At 44.3% G+C, this 9,824-nt stretch overlaps 1 long non-coding RNA gene across 2 annotated transcripts in view; it reads left to right on the top strand.

Annotated features, from left to right (window-relative positions):
• The window catches only part of LOC112482672, a 7,162-nt gene extending 1,738 nt beyond the window's left edge, over positions 1-5,424 (top strand). For both annotated transcript variants that reach the window (XR_003047380.1, XR_003047379.1), the window contains exon 2: positions 2,956-5,424. This is a non-coding gene — a long non-coding RNA (uncharacterized LOC112482672). The remainder of the gene's footprint in view (positions 1-2,955) is intronic.
• Positions 5,425-9,824: the final 4,400 nt, after the last annotated feature.

Genomic DNA, 9,824 nt, shown 5'->3' with positions numbered 1-9,824 from the left:
GAGTGTTTTGTGCTGTACACACTCTTTGCTCCACTTAAGGTTTTTTGGGGGTCAGTGTATTACTTATTCAGAAAAGTAGATAGTTTGGGTTTTGTTTTGTTTTTTCTTTTTTGAGGCTGCAGTGGGAAAACAACATTCTAAAGAGTAACGCAGTCAATTCCTAAGAGGCGCATGATTCATCGGGCTCCGATGGCCCTGTGTTTGTTGGGCAGCTAATGGAGATCCCCCTGGAAAATTAGACAACTACTAATTACTTTCAGTGAAAAGCCGCCCCTTGTTCCACAAATGAATAATTGGCTTTGAAGGCACCCAGAAGTTACCAGGCTCTTCCAATATGTTCTGAAAACTCCATAAAGGGAAAAAAAGTTCAGAGATCCTGTAGTCCTTCCCAATAGTAATTTAACGCAGAACTGAGTATGGCTGAATTTTTGTGCCACTGCTTGCAAAATTTATATTCTGACATTTACAATTTCCCGAATACTATGCGGTACTTTCTTTGGTTCAAAATAAATCAACTCTTAGGTGGCTCATATGAATGGAAGTTATAACAGGTCTATGTATTCCACTGTTGGTGGTGTGCACATAACTTTTATTTGGGTCAGTTTTGTCTTTTTAAAAAGAGCATAGGATCTTGTTTTATCGGTTGGTTTGAAGATTGCCAAGATTGTTTGAAGATTGCCGGCAGAGATGTAAGCTGCACTTACTATAATTATTTAAATGACAAGGTGGTGGGTGCTAATTAGGAGTAATTATCAGAGGCAAAAGCTAAGATTAAAACGCCAAAAGTGGTGGGGAAACAATTTCAAGCTCTCCCTGTAGGAGAGCACTATGTCACTGTGCCCTGGCCTGGCTGGTGCTGGGTACTTTGGTTGGATCAGTGACTGCACTAAGCTGAAGTAGAAGAGTTAATTTTTTAAAGGAATAGACAATCTGTGGCGCTCTTTTGGGGGCTTTTTTTGTGGTAGTTGTGCTAAGTAATGGAACTTAGTAATGTTAAATTCTTGCTACTTAAAGAGTCCAAGTCAGCAGCATGGGCTTAACATGGGAGCTTATTGGCAATGCCACATGCTTGTCCCCACCCCAACTCCACCTAATCAGAATCTGCACTTTACCAGGATTCCCCCAGGTGATTCATCCTCACATTCATTAGAGGTTGACAAGCACTGATTTAAAGTATACCCATAGCATTTGTCAGCAACCTAATATTTTTCATTTAGATGAGGGAGGGAAAAGGGAGAACATTAAGAACCTACTATGCGTCAGGTATGATGCCAGGCTTCCAGAGAGCCTCATTTACATCCTTCCCTGTTATCCTTATTTGACAGGTGAAAAAATAGGTTGGCATTCACTCAAGGTATTGCAACTAATGAAGGAATCAAACTTTTTCTTAAACATTGAATTTCCATTATTACTTGTAGACATTCTTAAATCTGGTAGAAAATGGTACATGATTTGAAAAGTAAAAAAATAAAATAAAAAATACTGAGCCGAGCTGTGCTAGGCCTCCCACCCTCATGTGCCCCACACTCAAGACAAGTGGAGAGCCTGCCCACTCTAGGGCCCCTCCTAGAGGATGTTCAGACTCTGGGCCTGCAGACTATACCACCATCTTTACCTTTTGCCTCCTTGGTTCCAACATGGCAAGCAAATGCCCTAAATCAGCAGTCCCCAACCTTTTTGGCACCAGGGACCGGTGCTCCTACGAGAATCTAATACCTGATGATCTGAGGTAGAGCTGAGGTGGCGATGCTAGCTCTGGCGAGCAGCTGAAAATACATATGAAGCTTCGATTCCTCACCCACCACTCACCTCATGTGGTGCAGTCCAGTTTCTAATAGGCCTCAGACCAGGTCCATGGTCCCTGGGGGTTAAGGGCCCCTTCCCTAATGACCCTACTCCATTCTCTTGCCATAGCCCTGAGTTTCACACCACAGCGAGTGAACTGGACTCCATCCAGGTGGATAACACATAAGCAAGCAGGTTTTTGTCTTCTCAGTTCCTTCAGTTTATACTGCACTAGATTGGTTCTCTTCACTTCATTTGAACCTGCTTCACTCACACACCAATTAGTCAGTAGGTGCTTTCTTCTTTGCTAGAATGCCTCTGTGCAAGCCCTCAGATGTCTAATTTTTTTTCCGTATTAAATGTCATAGTTATGCCAGAAACTGAAATCCTGGATCTGATCCAAGCTTGTACCCTTTGATACTGCAGGCTGCCCTCTTGTATGCTTTCTTGACAAGGGCAGAACCCCATGACCTTGAGTTCCACTCAGGTGGACTCATACTTTGCTTTAACTGAAAAAAAGGAAATCCTGCAAAAATTAAAAAATGAATACAAGTGCCTGTTCTGCCATTATTGTGATTGTGTTCTAGCATAGGCATAGAAACTCAGAACTGGAGTTGCCATTTAGTCTTTCTGATGATATGTGGTAAAATATAACAAAATTCAGAGAACTAGAAATCAGAAATTACCACATTGGGTACAGAAAATTTTTCCTCATCATAGAATGTGGAATAATAAAATTATAAATCATACACTGGCCCTCGTAGTGGTTGTGTTAGAACAACCTACAAGATGTGGGCCAGACTCTGCCTTTCCCTCTCTGACACTCCCCAACTCTGCTCTGCCCAGACTGGGCAGATATGACTTTTCAATTAATCTCTCCCTGACCAGCCTATTTTAAATTGTAACACCCCTACTCCCGAATGCTCACTATTCCTAGTTTATTTTTCTCCAGGGCATTTATCTGGAGAAAAAAATTTTCAGGGCATTTATCAGTGACTCAAAACCAACAATAGTTTCACTTAACCTGTGAATCCATAAATTGTTGACGGTTTTCCCAATGGAGAAGGGAGTGCTTTCTTGAGTTACCTTCTGTTCTTGCTTTGGATAGGTTTTCATTCTGAGCATTGAGCAAATGAATAATGCTATAATCCCAATTACTTTGTTTTCCAGGATAATTGGAATATATTCTCTGGAGATGGTGATATCCTTTGGGAAGTAAACTGCTGTCTAGTTGAAAGACAAAGCTAGGGAAATTCCCTTGAGACATGTTGCCTTACAAGGATTGGTACCCCGCAACCTCTAAAGGTCCAGCTACCTCACGCTTGTCTTGAAACAGCCCTCTTCTCTCCAGAGTTTTCATCCTTTCCCCCTCAAACAAAAACCCTTTTGGGGCTTCCTCAAGACTGTAATCCAAAATCCTTATCATGGCCTACAAGGTCCTACATGTTCTGGCCTCTGACAACTCTAATCCATTTCCACAGTGCCAAGCCTGCCTCTGTCTACTGCTAGAACCTGCCAAACCAGCTCCTGCCTCAGGGCCTTTGTAGCTGCTGTTCCCTCCACTAGTTCTGGAGATATGCACACGACTCACTCCCTCACCTCTTTCAGGTCTTCACTCTAGTGTCTCCTCAGTAATGCCTACCTTAACCATGCTATTTAAGTTCAACTCCTTACCTTGTCATTTTTTCTCCATAGTAGTCATCTGTTTGTCTTACATATTAACTTCTTATTTGTTTTCTTCTACTAGAATATAAACTTTGTGAGGACAAGGATTGTTGGCTTTTGTTCACTACTATATGCCCAGCACATCTAGAGTAGTACCTCACATGCAGAAAGTATGTCATAAGTATTTGTTGACTGAAAACCTTGTAAATTATGTTCAACTCTATCTGTTGATATGCTAATGTTTTATTGTGTGGTTAACCTATCAACTACAAAAGATGCATTAAAATTTCTCACTATAAGAGTAATTTTGTCAATTTTTCCCTGTAGTTTGATTTTTGTTTTTATATTTTGAAGATAATTTATTTGGCACATTTAAGTTTACAGTCATAACGTCCTGGTGGAATTGAAAGCTTTTTAAATAATATGAGAGATTAAGTGCAAAAATTGCCTGAATTTTCCATCCTTCCCTGTATGCACATCTTTTTTAACGTGACTTTACAGCTCCTCCTAGGATGTAGGCTGGCCTTGTAGCTTGCGTTGACCTAAAGAATGCGGCAAAAGTGATACAGTCTGAGCCCGAACCTTAAGAATCCTTGACAGCTTCCACATTCTCTTGGATCCCTGCCTCCATGAGAACAGGCCTGGGCTAGCCTGCTGGAGGATGAGAAGCCACATGGAAAAGAGCTGAGGTCATCCAAAACCAATCAACAGCCAGCAGCCCCCAAACATGCAAGCCTAACCAGGATCAGCATAGCTACCTACCTGATGTGCAGCCACCCACAGATGCATGCGTGAGCATACGTGGGACCAGAAGAACTGCCCAGCTGACTTGTAGACTCATGAGCAATAATAACTACTTATTATGTTAAGCCTCTGAATTTTGGAGTGGTTTGTTCTACAGCATTATTGTGGCAATAGATAATTGATGGTTAATGCCTCCTCATTTGGATCTCAGCCTTGGAAAGGCTTTCCTGACTGCTCAGGCAATCTAAATCAGCTTCCCAGTCTCTGTGTAATTACAGTGCATTATTTTCTCAGTAACACTTATCACTCTCTGAAATGATTTTACTTCTTTATTATCTATCTCCCACCCTAGACTGTCAACTACATGAGTGCAGAAACCTTGTCCATTCTGATCCCTGCCCTATCCCCAGCATAGTACTTCACTGCCCAGCTGAGTGTATCCACTGAACATTAGAAATATGGCTAGTCCACTTGAAATGTGCTGAAAATATAAAGTACAAACTGGATTTCGAAGGCTTAGTATAAAAAATGTATAAAGTATCTCAATTTTTATACTGATTAAATGTTGAAATAATATTTTTAATATATTGAGTTAAATAGAATGTTATTGAAGTAAATTTTATCTTTTTAATGTGGCTACTAGAAAAAGTAAATTCATGACTTTCATTATATTTCTATGGAAGAATACTGATATAGAAGTTCAGTAAATATTTATTGAAGGAAAATATAAAATAGACTTACCAAAAGAAATGAACTATCAAGCCACAGAAAGACATGGAAAAACCTTAAATGCATATTACTAAGAGAAAGAAGACAGTCTGAAAAGGCTACATACTATATGATTCCAACTATATGAAATTCTGGAAAAGGCAGCACTAAAGATCATGGGTTCATGGAGATGGAGAAGTGGGCAAAGCATTGAGAATTTTTAAGGTGGTAAAATGCTTCTGTATGATACTGTAATGCTGGGTTCATAATATGCATTTTTCAAAACTCAGAACTATACAACACAGAGTGTGAACCCTAATGTAAACTATGGACTTTAGTTAATAATGTATGAATATTGGCTCATTAATTACAACAAATATATCACACTAATACTAGACATCAATAATAAAATGTGGGGGCAGAGTAGGAAGTAAATGGGAGCTCTCTGTACTGTATGTTCAATTTTTTTGTGAACTTATAACTGTTCTAAAAAAGTAATTAAAAAATGAATCCACTCTTGAACAGCCACCAGAATGGTGTTTCTAAAACATAAATTTAATAAACCATTTCCTTCTTTTAAAAAAACTTTAGTGCCCCCCCAGAAAAAAGTTCACATCCACTGATATTTGCATTGGCATTAACAGATGTTTGTCACTCTACCACACACCTGGTTTGTGTCTCTTCTCCCAAGATATACAAAGACTACTCAAGGGTCTCAAGCCTCTATTGCAGGACTCATGCAGTCCCCTCTGCCTGGACCACCCTCCCTCTCCACTTGTGAAACTTGACCATGTGTCATATACTCTCCATATAAGTCAATTATCCTCTCTTCCTTATTTCCATAGGTTCTAAATTAAAAGATACAGAAAATCAAGCATATGGCGTTTTGGTTATCTAGATATTTTGTGCCTCTAATAAGTTTGGAAATGGATAATGAGTTTATATATTAATCTTAGAAATGTTGAAAAATAGTTCTGAGAACCATTGGTGGACTAGGGATTAATATCATTGAGACAGAAACAGTGAAAGCCGAACAGGGCTATTGAATTTCTGTGAAGATCTGCTTGGGCTCACCTCCTATGCAGGAGGCAATGGGATGCCCTGCTGGAAGCAAGATCCATCCCAGCAATGAGGTGGTGTTAACCTGATTGCTTACCTACCACTATAGGAGAGAGGCCTCTGGGCTGTCTGTCACCTGCTCTGAAAGCCAATCTGCCTCTGGCTGCTGCTCACCCAAACTAGGATGCCAGGGTGATTTGGTTTCAGGTATTTCACTTCCAGGGCGCATGACAGTGTGGGAGTGACATCTTAAAGTGGAGCCTCAGGAGAGCATGCATTAACACAGGTGAGCGGGCTTTCAGGTGCTGAGTTTACAGTGAAGATTTCCCTGCATCTCCCTTTCAGAGATGTATTATCCCACCCCTGTGCTGATGAGAAACTTTAGGAGTACTGAACAAAGATAAATGACTTGCCCAAGGTCACCCAGCTGTTTAAGAGGTGTCTGTCTTTCCAAGAATTACAAAAATGAAGCATGTGCTATTATCCTAGGCCCTTAAGATCATGCCAGGTAGAAGAACCCCATTTTTTTGTTCTTTCAAACCAGGTCTGCCCAGAGGAGTGGGAATCTGGTTAAGACCTCACAGGTATTTAAAGGAAGAGGCCAGGTTGGAGGAACCAGGAATGTTCTAGTGCCGGCAGGAAGGTATAGCAGACCTGGGAGATGATGCATCTGTGAGCACCAAGGGTAAAGGGGCAAACAAATGTGTACAAAGCTAGGCTTATTCACCAATTTGAGGCCAGTTCTTTCTCTTAACCAGGTGATCTACAATCTCTTTCCACCCTGCCCATTGGGTACTCTGACAGCACCCAGATGCTATCACTGGGGTATATGGGAGCTCCTCTACTGTAAACTGTTCTTCCCTTCCCTGTGTCCCTCAGCTGGCCCAGGGCATCTACAACTGCCCTTGGGGCAGATAAAAGGGAGGAACCGGATTCCTCTAAGAAATGCTTATGAAAAATAACCTGGACTGGAATTTGGACTGGAGTGACCAACTCCAGCCTTTGGGTGGGTAGAAGGGCTCCTCAGAGAGCAACCACTGCTCCATATACACCCCAGCCTGACTTCTAGTGTGGGTAATTTGGGAAGCTCTGAAGATTCCCTGGGCTGAGGGGCCTCTCCCAGGAGAGTGGGAAAGAATTCTGTCCTTCGTGTGACTTCCTTCGTTATGTATGAATGTTGGCTCCCATGGTTGAAAAATGATCATTCCTCTATTGGGTTTTCCCAGATTGAGGCAAAAGCTTTTGGAAGACAAAACAGCTCTTGCTTCCTGGTGACCTCTATAGCCCTTCTCCAGCACACACAGGTACCAGGAGTCATATCTGCAAAATTGGGACCCCATAAACAGCGGGACGCGCGCCCCAATTCTCACCCCACGAGAATGGATGGAGAGCAGGTGATGTACCCTTTCTAGGAAGAAGCGAGTGGATGGCTTATGTCTCATCACAGATTAATCCATGTGAAGGGCTTTGAACAGCGTCTGTCAGTGCTCCTAAAGTGTCTGCGAGAACTATTATCATCGCTAGCAGCTTGGCTGAGCAAGGAATTCACCTCGGTTATATTTTGGCAATACCCTGACAAATTATCAAATGTGGACGGGGAAATGCATGCCAAGATTTTTAAGAGCACCCGCTGTGACCCGCCTCAGTGTCTTCTTCGGGCGCGATGGCTGGCTGTGTTAGGTTCAGGCCTACCGGCCAGCTTCACCATCCTCAGGATACCCCAGGAAATCTGAAGTCCTAGCAGCTGCTCCGCAGTGGAGCTGCGGGGCTGGACTCGCCCAGCAGGACCAGGGCGGGTCTTGGGCTTGGCTCCGCCTCACCGCGGCCCCATCCCGCCCCGCCTCCCTCCCGTGACCTGATTTCCTCTGTGCTTGGCGGGGTGAAAGCCCCGCGCAGTGTGAGCTCTCAGTCTGGAGGGTGCAAATAAGGGTCTGTTGATTGGTAAAACTTCTCCAACTCCTGGAACCAGTGCACAAAGGAGTCTTTTTAAAGCGAATGGCTGGGGCCGTGAAATAATTTACCCGCGTTTGTCTACGTTACCACCTGCCTCTTTCTTTTGGACCAACAAATGTTTACCCGGTTCCCACCCCAATCAAATGCCTGTTTGGTTTGTTTATTAATCCCAGAGGCTTCAGCCTACTTTAAAGGAGAGAGATCCGGGCCAAGAGGGAAGCTTCAAAACATTAACATTTCAAATGAATGCAGAGTTGTGGAATAGGGCGGAGAGGGCTCAGGGTATCTCCTGCTACTTCTCCCCACCCGGCTCCACTCCGCCCCCAGGGCGGGACCCGGCAATTTTTACGAGACAGAAGGTGCTGCTTGGGGCCGCCTTTGTTGTATTGATGACCTCGCTGCCACTTTCTGGGCTGATCGCTGGCCACAGGGCTGTGTGCTGCTGAAAGAGAACGGCCCGGGAAGCGGATGCCAGGCGTTGAGTGAGGGTCGATCCTGGGGCTCCCGCGGCGGAGGAGCATATGTGGGCAACCTTCGCCCGAGCGCACCGGCTCTGCAGTGAGTCGGTCGGGAGCCGCTGAGGACCGACTTGCGGCGGCGAGACTGACCTGTCCACCCCCATCTGGGCTTTGATCTCCTTATATGAGGCTTTAGAGTACAAAAGTGCTTAGCAACTACTGTGCCAGCCCGGAGGAGATGGATACTCTGAACCTCCGTGCCTCCCGCCTACTGCGTCCCATCGAGGTGCGGCCAGTGCAGCGGAAGGAAGTGTGGGCGCGAAACTGCCATGCGAAGCGGGCCTAGTGGCGTGCCACTGGCTAGTGTCCACCCAAGCCTTGCGCCTTGCTACTGGGGGCTCCGCCGCCAAATGCAAGATTCCTGCGCGTCTTTGCTTCACTCCCCCTTTCCCCCCGCACTCACATCTGCATTGCTTCCTTGGTGCTGCTGAAGCTGATCAACACAGCACACCCAGAGCCTCTGGGCCTGTGGGCTCTTCTGCAGGCCCAAACCTCTTGGTGATCCCTAACAGCACTCTACGGAGTTGTAGTAGCAATTATAATTAGCTGTGTGCGCCCTTGTCTTCCCCAGGCCTTGGCTTCCCTCAGGATGGGTCTCCCCTGGAGAATGAATGTTTTTGCATACAGGATCTCTCATGCTCACCTCAGGCTGTGCACTTTTTTCTCTGGAATCGTGGAGATACCCCCAAGAGTATCCCTGGGGTTGTGAAAGGGAATGGGGTGTCAGTTTTTGGTAAAATGAAGACAATTATACCAGTCTCCCTCCCCCTTCCAGAAAAGGTTTTAAGAGGCACCAGTGAGTTGAGGGCAATGCTACTCAGGCCTCCTTAATAAACTTTAAGGACCATGCCAGGTCCTTCGAGTTTTATCTTATTCTGCCCAGAAGCCCCAGTAGGTAGCCTGACGTTACAGAAACTCCTTAGTAGTCTTGACTTTTGAGAAAAGGATACCTACCCCTTTTGAGAAAAGGACACCTACTCTGCGCCTTGAAAAATGCATACAATCTCCCAATTTTGTACCTGGTTTCAGGCTGCAGGCCATGAAATTTGTCCAGACCGAGGTATAAGGATCCTCCTATTCAGGGGCCTTCCCAGGCTCTGCATCCTAGCTTATCAACTCCTTTCTCCGGCCAAGCTGGCCTACTTGTTATTTTCCAGCAAGTACTTGGGCTGTCCAGCTTCAGTGTTTGTTTGTTTGTTTGTTTGTTTAGGTGAGGCAACCCTTGGTTTACCTCACAGGTTGCAAGGACCTTGTCAGCTTACCATAACTTTTTACACACACATACAAGGCATTTTTTGAAATATCCTTTTTTTTCTTTAGGTGAGGCAACCCTTGGTTGACCTCACAGATTGAAAGGACCTTGTCAGCTTACAATCCCTTATTTTTTAGGCC

This window comes from Pteropus alecto, unplaced genomic scaffold (genome assembly GCF_000325575.1).
Source record: "Pteropus alecto unplaced genomic scaffold, ASM32557v1 scaffold155, whole genome shotgun sequence".
NCBI lineage: Eukaryota > Metazoa > Chordata > Mammalia > Chiroptera > Pteropodidae > Pteropus > Pteropus alecto.
Note: the sequence above shows the minus strand (reverse complement) of the source record. Positions and strands in the feature narration are given on the sequence as shown.